Source organism: Mixophyes fleayi, chromosome 7, assembly GCF_038048845.1.
Source record: "Mixophyes fleayi isolate aMixFle1 chromosome 7, aMixFle1.hap1, whole genome shotgun sequence".
Taxonomy (NCBI): domain Eukaryota; kingdom Metazoa; phylum Chordata; class Amphibia; order Anura; family Limnodynastidae; genus Mixophyes; species Mixophyes fleayi.
This window is the reverse complement of record NC_134408.1, coordinates 71,042,033-71,063,044: the sequence shown is the minus strand read 5'-3', so window position 1 is coordinate 71,063,044 and position 21,012 is coordinate 71,042,033.

Genomic DNA, 21,012 nt, shown 5'->3' with positions numbered 1-21,012 from the left:
AAACTGCTAATAGTGCTGTGTGTGTGTATATGTGTGTGTGTATGTGTGTAATATATATATATATATATATATATATATATATATATATATATATATATATATATATTTATATATATATTTATATATATATATACACAAACGCACACCCTGCTGAAAGGTATGGATGAAATCATGTTGCCACTTGTGATTTCACAGGATTTCTTATCTATGCAGACCAGACAATGTTTTCAATTCTTGATCCAGTTTTGGTGAGCCTGTGTCCACTGTAGCTGCAGGTTCCTTGTCTGAAAAAAGGTGAACCTGTCTGGTCTGCTGCTGCTATAGCCCATCCATCCACTTCAAGGTTAAATATGTTAGGCCTTCAGAGAGGCTCTTCTGTATTTTACTGTTGTATTGTTTGGTTGAGTTACTGTTGCCAACCTATTGGCTTGAACCAGTCTGACCATTCTTCTCAGACCTCTTATTAAAAAGTAGTTTTTGCCCATAAAACTGCCATTCACTGGATGTTTTTTGTTTTGCCCACCATCTCTCTGGGATCACTACACTGTTGTGCATGAAAATTCCAGGTGATCAACCGTTTCTGAGATGCTCAAATCATCCTGTCTGGCATCAACAAACATTCCACTGACAAACTCGCATTTTTCTTTTCCTACCCATTCTGATGTCTGAATGCTTTAATACATTGAATTGCTTCCACATGATTGGCTTATTAGATATTTGCATTAATGAGTGTGCCTACTGTGTCCAGTGCTTTTTTTTGTTTGTTATACAGGCACTTAGCAATTCCTAAACTATTTGTGCAGTGTGGCAGGGCATATTATCCTGTTGAAAAAGGCCACTGTCATCTGGGAATACCGATGCCAGGGGGAGTAATTGGTCTGCAACAATTTTTAGGTAGGTAGTATGTGCAAAGTAACATCCACATGAATGCCAGGACCCAAGGTTTCCCAGTAGAACTTTGCCCCAGAGCATCACACAGCCTCCACCAGCTTGCCATCTTCCCATAATGCATCCTTGTGCCATCTCTTCCCCAGGTTTTTTAGGAAAGTTTCTGCAATCTACAGCCGGCGGCTCCTTGCTCCTTAACAGCAGGAATGTAAGTATCGTCCTACAAAGTGACGTACATCTGTGTGCTGGCCTGTTCGCTCGCGTTTGTTGGCTGTCACTTTCAAGGAGTCTGTTTTTGCAGTATGTCTGCAATCACAGCTTGTGCGATTACCATGTCAGGGTAAGTCTTGTTGGGATTTTCTGATTCGCTATAATGATTACCACCGATAAACGACTTCATCTAGATTTGCAGTGCATATATTTACTGTCGGCAGAGCCTTTTATAAGTCTACAACAACTGATACTTTATTCTAGTAGAACAGAATCTACCTCCGGATCAAGCTGTTTGCAGAATTCTGCTAGCCCACCTATATATGCAACATTTTTGATAGCTGTACTTTTGCAGTTTAACTAGAATACAGCATCTGCTAGGTTACACTTCAATTTATGGTGTAACAGCACCACTAAGTGGCAACCAGGTGCAACTTATATCAATATTCAATTTATAGCTGTCCCTGCATTATTTCATTTGAGTATCTTTTTCATAGACTTCAGCAAAATAAAAATTTGCAGTTTCTTCCAAATTTTTAAAGAGTAATTCTAACTGCCCATCCGGAAATGCTACATTAAACATGCATTGCTTACTACACATCCATTGCGCAGAAAAGCAGACAAAAAGGGAATGCAAATGGGGATATTACAGCATATCACATGACGGTAATCTTGTGTTACTTCAGTTCTCTTACCTTCGTCACTTCAGCATCACCTGCGACAACAGCAGATACCAAAGATGCATTGGCTATTACTAGGGCCAGATTAAGGGCAACATGGGCCTGATCTGAAAATGATCATGGGCCTGTTGTGAGAAGTGCTGTCCCGCCAGTGATGTGTGGGCATAGCCAGCACCATGGATGGCATAGCTTCTCCCTCCCATCTTCCCTTGTCACGGCCACCTAATATAGAGTGCAAAATCTGATTTTTATTGATACAAACAAACTACAGTTAATGTGAGAGAATGTGATTATTAGATTGATTGTTGGTCATTTTCATACCTCCTAACACCTTAAATGGCCAAAGGGGAATGTATAAGTTTTGTTATATATAATAATATAGAACTATTCTGCCTTTTTTCACATATTCTCTGTTGTGCCTGTTTTCACATAGGAACCTGTTGATCCTGCAGTGCTGCTGACCTCCGTCTGGATGGAATAACACAGTCAGTCTCGTGAAAGCCTCTGCAGTCCCTAACCCACTCTGCAACAGACAGCCTTGTGATTTGTTGCCTGTTGCTCTCCTCTAATGGTGCAGTCCACAACACCACCCTGCACCATTCATCGCCAAAACACCCCCCCCCCACCCCCTTCGCTGTGTCCACCACACAATAATAAAAAAAAAAAGAAAAATATTAAATGGTGATTCCTCTTTGTTGGCCGGAGTTATTACCTGTGGAGAGGCTTGGAGCATGTGCAGCAAGGTGGCTTAGTGGTTAGCACTTCTGCCTCAGCACTGAGGTCATCAGTTAGATGCCTGATGGGTGTGGAGTTTGTATGTTCTCCCTGTGTTTACGTGGGTTTCCTCCTACACTCCAAAAACATACTGGTAGAATAATTGGCTGTTATCAAATTGACCCTAGTCGGTGTGTGTGTTAAGCAATTTAGACTAAGCTCCAATGGGGCAGAGACTGATGTGAGTCCTGTACAGCGCTGCGGAATTAGTGGCGCTATATAAATAGATGATGATGAACTGCAGCCCCATCAGGACCATTGTTATACCGGCCATGACTAGTATTCAAGTTATGATGGTGGAACTCAAATTTGCTTTCAGTTGAATTTCAAAAATTGTAGTATTGTCTAAGCAGAAGTCTTTGAGAGCAGATAAATAACATTGTTCACAATGTACCCGAGACGGTAGATAGTCAACATCTTGAGCCCTATTTGATCCTCCTATTCCAATTATTTCAAATTGAGAATGCACACGGGCTTCCATCCTAAGCTTAAAGTCTCTGAGCTGCCTAGAGATGATGATCTCAAATTCTTCCAGTTTAAAGCCAAAAACATACTAATTAGCACCTACAGTAACTCGCCCTATATCTTCCTGGAGGAAAGAAAGATCCAGATCTTTCAAGACTTAGCACCTTCCACAATTACTAAACACCGGGATCTTTGGGAGGTGACAAGAACATTATGCGAATATGGCTATAGGTATAAATGGGGCTTTTCATTAACATGATTGTGGAAACTTCCAAATTACTGTCTGGGCCCCTTAGAAGGCAGGAAAACTCAATTTGTGTCATCATGTCCCCTATGCTGCTTCACAACAGATGCCATCTTACACTAGAGTACACCCAGAATCCTTACTGTTACTTATTATAAGCTTATTGTTCTTATAATGTTACAACTAGTTCATGTTTTTGTTTGCGAACATTCTTTATGGAGACAAGCCTTACTTGCACTGTATTCAAATTATTCAGCTTTTATTTCTGTCTATATGTAACTTTCCATTAATTATAACATGTTATAATTGTTTACTGTTTTATTGTACAATTTGTTACTCAAATGTTGTAGTTGAACAAAGACATGCCTGTCTGCTCGGCCTGCCTCCCTTAAAATTAGATCTCAGAGAAAGGAGACCGAATGGTCTCTAACTTCTCATTAAAGATACAATTAAAGTTGTGCAATTTAGTCACCCCAAACTCTGAGCCCAACCGGCCTGTAATAACACCAATAGATCGGTTCACCCTCCTTTCCGTGGGCTGATCATCAGTGGACATTCATCCTTATATGTGAGTCTATCTAACCACTTCCTTCCATTTCACCCCTACTCCCATTCCATCTCCCCAACCCCACAAAGTTCCCTTAATCCTAGCAAAATCTGTCTTTTTTTTCAACACATTAGGTATTTACGCAATGAACTATAGCATTAATTTAAACAAATTTATGTGACAAATAACTCACTACCCCAAAGAAAAAAAAAATTCTTGCACAGAACTATTAAGAATTTAAATTTTGACTTTGTATTTCTACAGGAAACACATTTTAAGAGAAGTGACCATCACTCCCATAGATTTCCAATGGAGGAATACACTTCCCTACCGATGGTGTAGCCATAATGATTTGTGACATTGTACCATTCCAGCTTTCTGCTTTCACACTGGATCATGAAGGATGCCACACCATTACATTAGCTAACCTATACACTCCCAACTCAGGTCAAATGGCTTTTTGACGCCTTCATAGATTTACAAAATATGCAAAAAGGTTTATTGCTAGGAGGGGCTTTTAACACTATACTTTCAGCAGAGCAAGGCAGATCAGATTCAAGACAGACCTTACACCACCCCCCCCATTGCAGATTCTAGAGTATTAATAAAACATTATTAACCACTGGACTTCACCGCAATGTTGGACTGCGCGCATTGCCGGGGTGCTAGGAAAAATGAGCAAGGATTCTATCCTCAACAGCAGGACAATGTGTCTCATGGACTGCTCCATGGAGGACCTAAAATTCCACATTCCGGGATTACACTTATTTTCACTCCCCCATAAATTTTGCTCTAGAATCGATATGATTATGAGATGCAGTAAAATAATTCAACTATTTATGAAAATAAATATGCTCCTTAATCCCTAGTTTGACCACACATTGGTCTGGGCTACATTTAAGGTCTTGAACAATACTAGGGGGTAAATTTATCAAGCTGCAGGTTTCAAAAGTGGAGATGATGCCTATAGCAGCCAATCAGATTCTAGATATCATTTAATTAGCACATGTTACAAAATGACAGATAGAATCTGATTGGATGCTATAGGAAACATCTACACTTTTTCAAACATGCAGCTTGATAAATTTACCCCCGTGAGTTACCCTTCCTGGAGGCTAAATGAATATTTGCTCAAGATCCCTCAATTCAAAGAACAACAATCTTCTTTACTCTTACTTCCTTACTCCCCATAGTGTGGAAAGCCCTCAAATCATTTATCATTAGAGGTAGTATTATGAAATATGCCTCATTTCGTAAGAAACAGCAATCCCATAGATTAGACTCCCTCAAATCCAGATTACAGCAATTTGAGCAAATTCATACAAAATGGCACTGACTCTGTTTCCAAACATATCCTCTCTGTTAGAGAAAGAATTCCATCACTCCTATCACAACAAAAACGAAAGCTCTCCGCTGGTTGAAGCAGAAATTCTACGAAAAAAATACTTCCAATTCTATGCTTGCAATCAAGGCAAAAGCTAAAAGGCAGTGCAGGTCATCATGGCCATAAGGGACAATAACTGGAAATTTAGCTATGACCCTGTTATAATAAACAAATATTTTCATTGTTTCTATAATTTTAAAAAAATGCCTTCAGACATAACAGAGGAAGAGGTGAAAGAGGTACTTAAAGCTCAAAACCCTCTAAGGCTCCTGGCCCTGATGGCTTATCTATATCATACAATAGAACCTTCTCATATATCTTGCTATCGCATTTAATCGCCACTTTTATTTATATCCTGTATGGCGTCAAATTTCAAATGGATACAATGCGCTCCCCCATTATTGTTATTTCCAAACCTAACAATAATCCAAACATATGTGCTAACTATATAAATCAAGCTTTTCGCTAACTTTTTAGCAATCAGATTGAACATTCACCTGACCCAACTGATCCAGATTGCGAAGGGCACACGTACATTTGTACATTGTTCAAATGCGACGCATGCGCAGTTACATGACAGAACTCCCCCTCTCTTTCTGCTGTCTGCCTACACCTCGACAACGAGCAACACTACACTACAGAATATATATACTACACTACAGAAAAGGATAGGAATAAAATATACTATAGGAATACACTACATAAAAGGATAGGAATATAATATACTATAGGAATACACTACAGAAAAGGATAGGAATATACTATGGGAATATACTATTATTATCTTTAATTTATACGGCGCCAGAAAGGGTCCGCATCGCCGTACATGACACAACATGATACGGAAAGAACAAAATAAAAATATATACACAGACACAGGTAACATGGTAATGCAAATCAAATTATTACTGGGACAATGAGTGAAAATGATGGTAGAAATCAGCAAGAAGTAGGCCAAAGCTTAAGAAAACAGGGCTAGGGAAGCTGGCCAAGAGGTACAGAGGGTGATGTAATAGTAGAGGGAGCACACAGGGAAAGAGGGCAATGCTCCTGAGAGCTTACATCCTAAAGGAAAGGGGAAGACACAAATAGGGTGGTACAAACTGGGGGAGAGAGCCACGACAAGGGAGTTAGGAGGAGGGCTGATAGACTTTAATAAAGAAGTGAGTCTTAAGGGCACGCTTGAAGCCTTTGAGAGTAGATGCTAACCTGATGGAACGTGGAAGATCGTTCCATAGCTGGGGAGCAGCCCGCGCAAAGTCCTGGAGACAGGAGTGAGGCGGCAGTCACAGGCAGAGCGGAGGGGGCGGCTAGGAGTGTAGGTAGAGATGAGATTGGAGATGAAGTGAGGGGAGGATTGACTAAGAGCTTTAAAGGTGAGGGTGAGGAGTTTAAATTAAATCTGTAGGCCATGGGGAGCCAATGTAGTGACTGTTGGAGGGAGAAAGCAGAGGTAGAGCGGCGGGAGAGAAAAATGAGGTGAGCAGCAGCATTGAGGATAGACTTAAGAGGGTCAAGGCGAGAATCAGGTAGGCCACAGAGAAGGAGGTTACAGTAGTCAAGGTGAGAGATTACAAGCAAGTGAACAAGGGTTTTCGTAGCTTCCATGGTGAGAAAGGGGCGTATCTTGGATATATTCCGATGGTGGAAGTAGCAGGATTTTGAGAGGGACAGAGTGTGAGGCTTGAAGGAGAGGGAGAAATTAAGGATGACCCTCAGATATCGGACTTGGACAGAAACGAGGGTAGTGTCATTAACAGAAATATAGAGGGCGGGAGGTGGGAGAGTCCTGGAAGGGGGGGGGGGAGACGATAAGTTCAGTCTTTGAAATATTGAGTTTAAGGAAACTGGGACATCCAAGATGAGATGGCTGAGAGGCAGCAGGGGACGCGAGACAGAAGGGATGGGGAGAGGTCAGGGGATGAAAGATAGATTTGGGTATCATCAGCATATAGGTGGTACTAGAGGCCAAAGGAGTGGAGGAGGACACCTAGGGAGGAGGTGTAGAGGGAGAAAAGCAGGGGGCCAAGAACGGAACCTTGAGGAATGCCAACAGGGAAGGGAAGAGGGGGGGATATGGAGTCATGTGTAGAGACTGAGAAGGAGCGGTTGGTATGGTAAGAGGAAAACCAGGAGAGGACAGTGTTACAGAGGCCTATAGAATTGAGAGTTTGCAAAAGTAGTGTGTGGTCAACGGTATCGAAGGCAGCAGAGAGGTCAAGGAGAAGGGAGTAGTGTCTTTTGGATTTTTATCGAGGAGGAGGTCATTAGTGACCTTAGTGAGGGCGGTATCAGTGGAGTGGAGAGGGCGAAAATCGTATTGGAGCTGGTCAAGGAGTGAGTGAGAAGAGAGAAAGGAGGTGAGAGGGTTGTAGACAACCCGTTCAAAGAGTTTGGAGGCAAAAGGAAGAAGCAAAATAGGGCGGTAATTAGAGAGAGAGAGGCGGGATCAAGGGACAGTTTCTTGAGTATAGGGGAGACGAGCATGTTTAAAAAGAGGAGGGTAAGATTTCATAGGAGAGGGATAGGTTGAGGAGGTGGGCAAGATGGGTGCAGGCTTCAAGAGAGAGGGAGCGGAGGAGGTGGGAGGGGATTGGGTCCTGAGGGCACGTGGAGGAGGGTGAGGAAGAGATAAGGGTATGGACTTCATCTGCAGATACCGGAGTGAAGGAGAGAAGGAGAGTGAGCTAGCAAGAAGGGAGGGGAGTGGGCAGCGAAGGGGGAGAGGGTGGGGTTAGAAGGGACTGCTGAGAGATGTAATGTTATATAGACTCAATCTTGGAGGTGAAGTGGGTAGCAAAATTGACAGCAGAGAGCGTGGGGGGGGGGGGGGGGAGTGGGTGAGGGGAGAGGTGGGAGTTGAAGGTGGCAAAAAGCTGACGGGGGTTGGAGGATTGGGAAGAAATAAGAGCTTTAAAGAAGGATTGTTTAGAGAGCGATAGGGCCGAACTGTAAGAGGAGCGTATGAACTTGAAGTGGAGGAAGTCAGCATGAGTGTGTGACTTTCTCCAGAGCCGTTCTGCACTGCAGGAGCATTTTTGAAGCGGGTAAGTTTTGAGTTCCACGGTTGTGACAGGGACCGACGAAGCTTGATGGTGACAGCCGAGGCGACAGAGTCAAGTGCAGTGGTAAGACTGCGATTGTGAAAGGAGACAGCCTCATCGGGGCAAGAAAGAGCAGTGATGGGGGAGAGGAGCGATCCCAGGGAGGAGGAGAAAGTGGTAGGATCAATTGTGTCAAGATTACGCCTGGTGAGAGTAACCTTGGGGGATGGGGAAGGTGAGAGAGATGCTAAAAGAGAGGAGATGGTGGTCCGAGAGAGGAAAAGGTGAATTAATGAGGTCGGAGACAATACCGAGGTGGGAAAAAAACAGATCAAGGGAGTGGCCACTGCGGTGGGAGGGAGAGGAGGTCCACTGAGAGAGAGCAAGGGAGTAGGAGAGGGAGAGAAGTTTAAAGGCAGCAGGGTCTGAGGGATTGTCTATAGGGATATTAAAGTCCCCCAAGATGAGGGAGAGAAGGTCAGAGGAGAAAAAGTGAGGAAAAAGTGAGGGAGCCAGGTGGCAAAGTGATCAAGGAATTGAGAGACAGGACCAGGAGAACGGTAGATAACAGCAACACAGAGGTGGACTGGGTGAAATAGGCGGATAGAGTGAACCTCAAAGGAGGAAAAAGAGAGGGAGGGTTCAGGGAGTAGGAACCCGAAAAGAGCAGCAGGAGGAGAGAAGTATGCCGACGCCACCACCTTGCCGGTCCCCAGGTCTCGGTGTGTGGGAGAAGGACAAGCCCCCGAAAGAGAGAGCAGCAGGAGAGATAGTGTCCTCAGGGGATAGCCAGGTTTCAGTGATGGCAAGCAGGTTGAAGGATCTAGAGATAAAGAGATCATGGATAGAGGTCAATTTGTTACAAACTGACCTGGCATTCCAGAGACCACAGAATAGAGGAAGATAGGGAAAAGGAGAGATGTGGATGAGATTGTTGGGGTTGTTCGACTGCAAGGGTGAGTATGATATGGAGCGAGGGGCATGACAGGGAGAGACGGTTAGAATGGGACGAGAAGCAGAAATAAGGGGATTTGTCAGCAGTCAGGAGACGAGGGGCAGGGGAGCAAGAGGTGGGGGAGGAGTTAAGTTGGGACAGATAAGGGGTTTTATGAATAGGAGAGTCAGAAGATAGGAGGGACGTGAGGTAATAGATTACCTGGGGGGAAAGACAGGGAGATGGTAGGTAGGAGCAGACTGACGCTGAGAGAAGAGCAGCGAAGGGGACAAGAGGGAAAGGGTGTGAGTGGGGAAAAGGAGGAGAGAGGGAAAGATGGTGGAGGGGGGTACCGAGTCAGATCAGGGGCACAGAAGAGAGGAGTGAAATAGGAAGGGGGAGGGGATGGGAGGGGATGGGAAGGGAGAGGGGGGAGTGAGGAGGAGGAAGAATATGGAAATATTGGGCAAGGGAAGCAGGAGGGAGAGGACAGAAGTGAGAGAGGAGCAAATCATGATAAAGCTAGAGAAGGTGTGGAATAGACAGGTGAAAGTAATACAGAAATCAGGGATGGTAAGGGCTAACAAGTGAAGTGAGGAAATGTAGAGAACAGGAACGGTGTGTGAAGCGAGAGAGTGCAGCGGTAGATTTAGAGAAAAGAGGAGGAAACAATGTAAAGTATGAGTCAGGGAATAGGAAGCAGGAAGGACAGCAGAGATACCAAATGGGTGTGTTAAGATAAACAGTTAGATTAGACAGTAACATTAGGCATAATTGGAAGGCAATAGTATAACATAAGGCATAATACAAGGTGCACAGAGCTGGTTATGAAAGTCCACAGGACAAGAGGGAGCCAGTGAAAACAATCAAGCTAAGTGGGGCAATAGTGTGGTTTAAAGGTGGGAATACACGCAGCATAAGTGGCATCAGCAAGTGCTATTAAAACTGCAGCAGACAAAAATAAGTGTGAGAAACAGATCAGCAGGGAGTGTCCAGGCAGTTGACAATGCAGGTGGTGGAGGATATCAGAGCTCACGGCTGATTGTTTAAAGCTGTTCTCATGTAGCAATGTTTGCAGGTGAAAGGTTCCCCTCCTGTTCATTTCTTGTATATCTCTTACTATACTAACTAATTTAGTTAATACACTTGTAAAAATCCTCACTTAGAAGAATCCTCACTAGATAACAGCATCACACACCCTTAGACTGCTGTTTAAATAGGTTCAAAAAGCCATGTGACCACTTTCATGAATTAACCCCCACTAAACACACACTACAAACAAAGTATTAAAATTCTTAAACAAACAAATTGAGGGTAACCATACTATATAACTAAAAGACTGCACATATGACCTTTTACAGATAGCTTGAGCAGTGGCTGAGTGAGATATTTACCATATAACTAAAAGACTGCAGAAAATATACACTACAACGGCGGTTCCCAAACTGTGCGCCGCGGCTCCCTGGGGTGCCGCGGCGCTGTCACAGGGGTGCCGCGATCGCCTAGAAAAAAAAAAGAAAATAAAAAAAACAAAACAAAAAAAAAACAACTTACCCATCATCCAGCGCCGGATCCTCCTTCTCACTGACTGCCGAGGGCGTGACCTCATGTCCGGCAGCCTCAGTGAGCAGCAGCAGAGAAGACGTCAGGGAAGAAGGTAAGTGAAGGGGGGCACTGAGAGACACGTTGAAGGGGGCAGAGAGACGCTGAAGTGGCAGAGAGACCCTGAAGGGGGCAGATAGACGCTGAAGGGGGCAGAGAGACGCTGAAGGGGGCAGAGAGACGCTGAAGGGGGCAGAGAGACGCGGAAGGGGACAGAGAGACGCGGAAGGGGACAGAGAGACGCTGAAGGGGACAGAGAGACGCTGAAGGGGGCAGAGAGACGCTGAAGGGGGCAGAGAGACGCTGAAGGGGGCAGAGAGACGCTGAAGGGGGACAGAGAGAGGCTGAAGGGGGACAGAGAGAGGCTGAAGGGGGACAGAGAGACGCTGAAGGGAGACACAGAGAGGCTGAAGGGAGACACAGAGAGGCTGAAGGGGGACAGAGAGAGGCTAAAGGGGGACAGAGAGACGCTGAAGGGGGACACAGAGAGGCTGAAGGGGGACAGAGAGAGGCTGAAGGGGGACAGAGAGAGGCTGAAGGGGGACAGAGAGAGATGCTGAAGGGGGACAGAGAGAGATGCTGAAGGGGGACACAGAGGCTGAAGGGGGCACAGAGCGACAGGCTGAAGGAGGGGGACAGAGAGATGGGCTGAAGGAGGGGGACAGAGAGACAGGCTGAAGGAGGGGGACAGAGAGACAGGCTGAAGGGGGACAGAGAGAGGCTGAAGGGGGACAGAGAGAGATGCTGAAGGGGGACAGAGAGAGATGCTGAAGGGGGACACAGAGGCTGAAGGGGGCACAGAGCGACAGGCTGAAGGAGGGGGACAGAGAGATGGGCTGAAGGAGGGGGACAGAGAGATGGGCTGAAGGAGGGGGACAGAGAGACAGGCTGAAGGAGGGGGACAGAGAGACAGGCTGAAGGAGGGGGACAGAGAGACAGGCTGAAGGAGGGGGACAGAGAGACACTGAAGGAGGGGGACAGAGAGACACTGAAGGAGAGGGACAGAGAGAGACACTGAAGGAGGGGGACAGAGAGAGACACTGAAGGAGGGGGACAGAGAGAGACACTGAAGGAGGGGGACAGAGAGAGACACTGAAGGAGGGGGACAGAGAGAGACACTGAAGGAGGGGGACAGAGAGACACTGAAGGAGGAGGGCAGAGAGACACTGAAGGAGGAGGGCAGAGAGACGCTGAAGGAGGGGGACAGAGAGACACTGAAGGAGGAGGGCAGAGAGAGACGCTGAAGGAGGGGGACAGAGAGACGCTGAAGGAGGGGGACAGAGAGACGCTGAAGGAGGAGGGCAGAGAGACACTAAAGGAGGGGGATAGAGAGAGACGTTGAAGGAGGGGTCAGAGTGAGATGGCGAAGAGGGGGACACAGGGTGTGAGATGGCGAAGAGGGGGACACAGGGTGATATGATAAAGGGGCACAATGTGATGGTGAAGGGGTCTAAATACATCTTACATCATTTTGACCCAACTACTTAAAAAATGGGACTACCCGGTAATTATTTTTGCTTAGGGGTGCCTTGGAAAAATTATGGTGACCCTAAGGGTGCCTCGAGCTGAGAAAGTTTGGGAACCACTGCACTACACTACAGAAAAGAACTCTATACTAAAAGAACGTTGCCTACATTGCAGCCAAAGAATTGGATCCAGGATACAAGGATTTGATAAGTATCATTAATAATAATAAATATCCATAAAGCTATATGTGTTTGCAATGTTGATTTAACTATTTATATACATATAACTGCGTAGCTATTGTTTGATATCTGTGATAGTTAAATCAATATTATAAATAATATATCTTATTAAAGATACATATGTAAAGAAAATAGTGCAAGGACAGTGTAAGGAATAAAGGAGGTGAACCTAGGGTTAATTTTATATTGATATACTATGTTATGTTGAACAATGTTATGATATATGTGTGAACTGTGAATGCAGGGTTTTCTGTGTTAGCAAAAAAATACTTTGATTTGAATACATACATATGTTGTGAAGAATGGTTATTTATAATGAATATATATTGTGAAGTACTGCTGACATACAGTGGTTACTGGATAAATAATTCTGTAAAGCTTAATTGTTCTTTAGTGTGGTTAAAAGACTGAGTAAGGCAACATTGTTTAAGGAAAAGTGCATAAAAGTGCGAGTTTTATAACGAGTGTATCTGAGAACAGAATAAGAAGATAGCATGTGCAACAAAGGCGTAAATACGGGTCCTTTTACACAGATCAAGTTAGTTTTGTCCCTGCAAGACATGCTCTTGACAACACCAGACAAATGGTGAACCTGATTTCCTACCTTAAAAAAATCAAAGACCATTTTGGTGATCTTAGCCATAGACACCGAGAAGACTTTTAATAAGGATCTCCTGGTCATTTATGTTCCAAACACTAAAAAACACTACTGGTACATACTACATGAATAACTGATTTATACCAACAATTGATACACCTATCACACTCACCTGCACATAAGACTAAAAATCCCTTCACACCTGGCACATCCACCGATACATCTTTAAGAAAACTAGGTATGTAGACCTCTTAGGTAAGTCACTGTACCACACCACTCCTTCATGTCTTCCTCACAGAGCACATGAGGCTAAAACAGAGACAACACTGCACCACAGAACCCCCCAATAAATATAGCTGCTAAGGTTAGACTGAATCCATATTAAGGGCAGACAATATAAAATACCACTTTTTGCAGACAATGTACTTTTAACCCTGTCTTCGTCAAGGATTTCTCTCCACGATTTGTTTGCGGAACTTGAGAAATATGGCCTACTCAGGATACAAAGTAAACAATTACAAATCTGAAGCTCTAGCCCTGTACCGCCATCCTCAAGCTGAAAAAGTCCTGGAGATTTGAGTCTGGAATAGCAAAATGTCTACACACAGTAAAGCTTGCATAGCTAAATCTAAACACAATGGGTGTCTTGGTCTCCCAAAATTTCAAACATATTATCATGCCATCTAATTAAGTCATATACTCTCCTGGCATGTCATCTTTGGTGTAAAAAAATGGCTTGATATTGAGGAAGCACTCTCAGGCAGTAGGCAGTTTCTGGCTTGGCTTCTGGGGAACTTCAGTCCAGCCTCAGCCTATACTCAGTATGTTTCACACTGGGGATTTGAGGTAAACTGAACAAACAACTGGAAATAGTACCAAACTCATTCCCACTCTCACCAATCTGAAAACACCTACTTTTTCCTTTGGGATGTACTGCAGCCTTTGCCCAAGAAAGTGCAATTTTATTTCTAATGGTAATCACTACAGCCTTATTGTAAGTTGTCCTTTCACTGTTTGTTTGTTTAAACCTTTTATGGCTAGTGTTGGTTGGGGGAGTTTATTGAGGGCTTGATTGAAGAACACTGATCACATGTGTCTGTTAACCAGATATATTCATTGTAGAATGGCTGCATAGCCAGTGATAGCTGCATAGTTAGTGTGTGTCTAGTTCTAAGTGTGTCAGTTACAAGTGTAATAAATTTAAATAGCATAATTCGGAGTTATACCGGAGTTACACAGGAGAAGAACCTTCTGCCTATTGTAACACTTCGGTCCCGCAAATAGTACCTGTCTCGTTACCCACACTTCATTTATCTGGAAACTGCCATTTTCCAGCATCAGACAAACTTCATTCACTCATTCATTCAGCTACATTCAGTTCTGCACAGGTGCAAGTCTATTGAACTTCTGGACCTCCCTCCTCTTGTCATTGGCTGAGCATTCCTGAAGCACTATTTAAACCTCCTGGATTCACCTGTCTGATGCCTGTTCTTCAAGCTCACTTCCTGTAGCCTGTGGTTCTGGTTCCTGTTCTCCTTGTGGGTCTCTACTACTCCAGACTGCTCTCAGTTCGTGGCCTGTGCTGAACCATCGCTGCTCCAGTACCTATCTTACCATTTCCAGTGTACTTCATCGTGACAGCTCCAATTCTCTCATCGCTACCACTCAGAGCCGCTACTACACCTGTGGCTCATTAGCTGTTATTACGAGTTACCTTCACCACGTCGGTTTACTTTCAGTCTCCTGCTGTACTGAACTATTGCTGCTCCAGTCCTACTATACCATCTCTGATGTACTTCATTGTGACAGCTCCAGTTCTCTAACCGCTATCCCTGTGAGCAAAACTGCCTTGGTGACTCATCGGCTGTTTCCCTAAGCTAACTCTGCTTTCCCGTGTGTGCTCAGCATAACTCCAGTGCTGTACTCCTGATGTTCCAGTATCTCTACCAATCACTCCTGGATACACCATTGTGGCAGCTTCTGCTCTTTCCCTGTTATACCACAGGACATCCGTTCTCCTAGTGCCTCATGTGTTCCTGTTCCCATACCATATACCTGTGGGTTCTAGTCTCTACCCGCTTCGCCTAGCTCCTCCACACCGTTCTGCTGTTCACCCACTCACAGGACCGCAACCTGCAGGTTTGGTGCCGCAAAATACCATACCTCCTTGCATTGGTTCCTGGTGAAAACCACCTGCCTGTTAGACTCCGCGCCTGTGGGTGGGCCAAGCCATGTTCAGCAGAGCCTAGGGATCTATTTTCCATAAGCCAACCGTGACACCTATTAACTCAGCTACACAAGGACTACAGTCAGTATTCATTTAAAACTCCATATTCTACCTCTGAAGTCTTCAACTCACCCTGGCTACAAGCTCCATGCAGCATGAGGACTGTTTTGGACTCTGAACTTATTTTCTTCTCATCTCATGAAAGTTTGTTTTATCTGTCAGTTTTTTTTCACTGCAAAATCCACTATGTTTAATCAGCCTGCTGTAGTACTTGCTCAACCACTCCCTACCAATGCTACAGTTATATCAGTCCCCTATCTCATCACTGTGCTTTCAGTTCTACTTAATGCTTTGTCTGCCATCACAAGTAGGAAGAAATGATACTGAATTTGAACCACTCTCCTCTCTCATGTCTCTGCAAAAACTCAGCTATTCAATCACCTGCTCTTTATTACTCTCCATTCAACACTTCCACCCATTTCCCCCAGATGTTTCCCACATCATTACCCTATACTATCCAGACATCCATGGATAAACTACATTTGCTGCAGCCTAGCTCTGCACTACTTATCTGATTACACTGGACATTGCAATTAGGTAATTCCTTAATTCCCTCATTTTTGCTATTTGACTCATAAATCCCAATGCTTGCCAAAATATTTTTTTCTCTCTTTTCATGGCATTATCTTTAGGACTATATCATCCCTCACCCATCCTACAACACACACCTCTGTCCACATTGCCCCTTCATTACTTCGCTCACCTCTAGTGAACACTTATGAACTGTTTTCCTAATTAAATTCAAAAACTTTAACAGCTGCACCCTGCCGCCAGAAACAAAAAAAAAACACATCTTACAATCATCTTTCCTACCTTTCTTCCTCCCTGCTTCTATTAGCTGGTGATATATCACCTAATCCAGGTCCCCCTCAATTCTCCCACACGCATATATCTCAACACTACAGAAATCCAGCCAACCTCAAACGCATCACCTGTCTCCCCTCTTTTCCAAAGTCCTTTAAATGTGCCCTTTGGAATGCATATTCTGTTTGTTACAAACTTACCTCCATTCATGATATCTTCCTCTCAAACCTTCTAGCAATAACAGAAACATGGCTCACGCAATCAGACACTGTCTCACCTGCAGCCCTTTCACATGGTGGTCTCCATTTCACCCACACCCCCAGACCGGGAGGCAGACAAGGAGGGGGGATTGGACTACTTCTCTCCCCACAGTGCACATTCACAGTTCTACCAAGTGTCCCATCACTCACGTTCACATCTTTTGAAGTACATGCTGTTAGGATTTTTAACACATTCTCTATGCGTGTTGCTGTCATCTATCGCCCCCCTGGTCCACACCAACAATTTCTTGAACACTTCTCTGCATGGCTCCCTCACTTCTTATCCTCTGACATCTCCACCATCATCATGGGTGATTTCAACATCCCTATTTCTAATCCACGTTCCAATGCTGCTTCCAAACTACTCTCTCTAACATCCTCACTTGACCTCTCCCAGTGGATTGAATCCGCTACTCATCAGGATGGCCACTGTCTTGATCTTGTTTTCTCTAGACTATGCTCAGTTTCTCATTTCCTTAACACTCCTTTCCCCCTCTCAGATCATCACCTTATTAGCTACTCGCTCCACCCCAGACCTTTACTCTCCCTAGTGTCAAACTCTTCCAAGCCTTCTCATAACTGCAGGAATTTCAACTCTATTGATTTTCAACAGTTTTCCACCTCTCTCCAACACCTTTTCTCCCCAATTTGTACATTCTCCTCCCCTGATAGGGCAGTACCCCATTTTCATCAAACCCTAGCAACTGCCCTGGATCAAGTGGCTCCAGCGACACTACATACTTCGCGCAGAATTCGTTGCCAACCGTGAAACACTACAGTAACACGAACTCTACAAAAACTTTTCTCGTAAAGCAGAACGTCACTGGCGTAAATCTTGTACCTCTAATGATTTCATCACATATATTGATATCTACCACTCCTATAGAAATGCTCTGGACACTGCTAAACAAACCTACTTCCAATCTCTCATCTATGCTCAGGCTTCTAACCCCAAATGCCTCTTTAACACATTTAAATCTCTTCTGAATCCTCCTGCCCCAAATCCTACAGCTACCATCAGTGCATAGGATCTTGCTTCCTATTTCAAGGACAAAATTGATAAGATCAGACTTGAAATGATATCATCTCCCTTGACAAGTAATCGGCTCAATTCCTTTGTAGCACCCTCTGACACTCTCTCTTCATTTGATCCCACAAATGAAGAGGAAGTTTCTACTCTCTTCTCATCTTCCTACTCTACCTCTTATCTTCTTGATCCCATTCCCTCACAAATTGGTATGTCCCTGTCTCCTGTGCTCATTTCCCCTATAGCTAAAATCTGTAATCTATCTCTTTCTACTGGTATTTTTCCATCACTAATCAAGCATGCAGTGATTACTCCCATTTCAAAAAAACTAAATTCTGACCCTAACTCTCTCGTAAATTACCGCCCCATCTCCCAGCTCCCAGCTCCCATGCCCCTCCAAGCTTCTCGAGAGAATTGCCTACACTCGCCTCACACACTTTCTTACAGCAAACAACCTATTGGATCCTCTTCAGTCAGGCTTTTGCTCTCAACACTCCACAGAGACTGCGCTGACCAAGGTTGTCAATGATTTGATCACAGCAAAAAATAATAACCATTACTCTCTTCTAATTCTCCTGGATCTCTCTGCTGCATTTGACACTGTTGACCACTCTCTCCTCATACAAACGCTACAATCCCTAGGTCTTGAAGGCACTGTCATATCCTGGTTCTCATCCTACCTATCTAATCACTCATTCACTGTTAATTTCTCTGGATCCACCTCTGCTCCGCTTCCTTTATCAGTTGGAGTACCACAAGGCTCAGTTCTAGGTCCTCTGCTATTGTCTATCTACACCACTTCTCTTGGAAAACTAATAAACTCCTTTGGATTTCAGTATCATCTCTATGCGGATGATATACAAATTTATCTATCCTCTCCTGATCTTTCACCATCTGTGTTGTCTCGCGTTACTGACTGTCTTTTTGCCATTTCATCTTGGATGTCTTCTCGCCAACTCAAACTCAGTCTTTCAATAACTGAATTAATAATATTCCCACCCAAAAACAAAAGCTTCCTGCCTGACATTTCTATTTCTGTTGATAACATGACCATAAATCCCACCCCGCAAGCTTTTGCCTAGGTGTAATCCTTGATTCACAACTGTCGTTTATTCCCCACATCAACTCTATATATAAATCATGTTACATACACCTAAAGAACATTTCCAGAATACGCACATATCTGACACAAGACACCGCAAAAACACTAATTCATGCACTCATCATTTCCCGCATCGACTATTGCAATTCCCTCCTTACTGGTCTTCCCAAAGTCAGACTTGAACCCCTACAATCTATTTTGCATGCAGCGGCTAGATTGATTTTCCTTACAAACCATTATTCCTCTGCTGAGCCACTCTGTCAGTCTCTACATTGACTGCCTGTATTTCAACAAATCCAATATAAAATTCTTCTACTAACATACAAGGCCATCAACAAAATTGAACCGACATACATTTCCTCACTTGTCTCCAACTATCTCCTAACTCGACACCTCCGTTCTGCACAAGATCTACATCTCTCTTCCACTCTCATCACATCCTCCCATTCACGGTTACAGGATTTTTTCCGGGCTGCACCCACTTTGTGGAATTCCCTCCCACGCACAGTAAGACTTTCCTCTAGTCTTCAAACCTTCAAGCGTTCACTGAAAACCCACCTCTTCAGATAAGGTTATGATATTCCTCAACCACCATCTTAATTTCCCTAGATTACCCTATTACCATCCTCTACACTGCTAACGCAAGACAACAACCCTCTGACCAACATTGCAACACACACAGCCCACTCAATACTTTTACCTTTGCATTCTAGCTGGTCCATTGTGCAATATGATGTAGCACATGCCCTTGTGTTTCAAACTCCCATTGTCCTATAGATTGTAAGCTTGCGAGCAGGGTTCTCTTACCTCTCTGTCTGTATTTATTACCCAGTATTATCTTATTAATGTTTGTTCCCAATTGTAAAGTGCTATGGAATTTGCTGGCACTATATAAATAAATGATGATGATGATGATGTGCCGATGACGCATGCGCAGTGCCACCATAGAACCCCCAGGGCTTTAAGTAGGGATGTGCGACAGGGGTGACCACCCAGGACGCAACGCTGTAGAGGGGCGCAATTTCGGAATATTTTAGGTTCATTTGGTTAAAATTGAGGGCTAGGGGGGCGGCACTTGTCTTTCTCGCCCCAGGCGCTAGAATTCTAAGTTACGGCTCTGAACACCCCACTGTGTGTGCCGAATCAAGTTGGCACGCACACAGTGGGGGAAGAAGCCAGGGGTGATGACATCCTCACCCCTGGCCCACACATAACGTCCATGTGTGTGTGGTGAATCACCACACACACGTTGCTGATGGGAAGTCTTCGAGTTTCCGGGTCATGACTATAAAAGCCAGACCCGGGATTCCCCCTCTCTTTCTGCCTGCCTGCCCCTGGACAACAAGCACTACACTACACTACAGAAAATGGTTGCTAGGGATACACTACACTACAGAAAATATATATTATACTACACTACAGCAAAGGATAAGAATACATTATACTACAGAAAACCTACACTATGCTACAGAAAAGGATTCTATACTACAGGAACGCTCCCTACATTGCAGATAAAGAATTGGATCCAGGTTACAAGGGTGTGATAAGTATCATTGATTATATTATATATATATATATATATATATATATATATATATATATAAACTGAGACAGTCTACATCTCCTAAGCCTAAAGCAAACATTGTTACAGGCCATGTGAAAGTGGTGTGTGTCTGTCATGTTTATCTCCTTTTGGTAAAGATTAGCTTTATCTGTGTTGCCCAAAAAATGAATCACAATGTCTGATCACAATATTATCTGACGACATCTGTATTATTATTAACCAGGTTGAATTATGAACACTACACTTATCTATAATATGAAAGCCTAGCGGCGTGTGTTAGTCTGTGTGTGGAAAAAACTACCGGGTGACAGAGTGCTCAAGCTGCAGCGCCACCTGCCGGGCGGAGTTATATACTACACTGACCTACTAAATTCTTAGCATTATCTAATATATAAAAGTAAAAGCCTAGCGTGTGTTAGTGTGTGTGTGGAAAAACTATTTTCTCAGAAAGGGCTCATCCAATTGACCTGAAATTTGGTATACTGGCATTATTTGACAAAAAAAATAGAATAGTGAAGTCAGTTAACTTCCATCATCCCCCCTTCCCCCCCCGGGAGGGGTAGTAACGGCTAAATTTACGAGTTGAGGGCTCAAACTCATTTTCGTGAGGTAATTTTACCTCATGAACACACATTAAAAAGGGAGCTTGCGTCGGGAAGTAACGCTCTTCCCCTGAGGAGGCCTGGGCTAGGCCCAAATGCATGACAAGAACCTTTTTAAGACCTTAAGTGGCTTGATTTGACTAGAATGCATGAGTATCATGCACGGGTTAACTTGTATGTTATATTTATTTGAACAGACTGTAGACAGTGTGAAATATGTGAGGTGGAGGCCGAGTAGGGGGAGGAGGGGCCAGAGGCACAGGTGGAGGCCGAGGAAGAGGAGGAGGGGC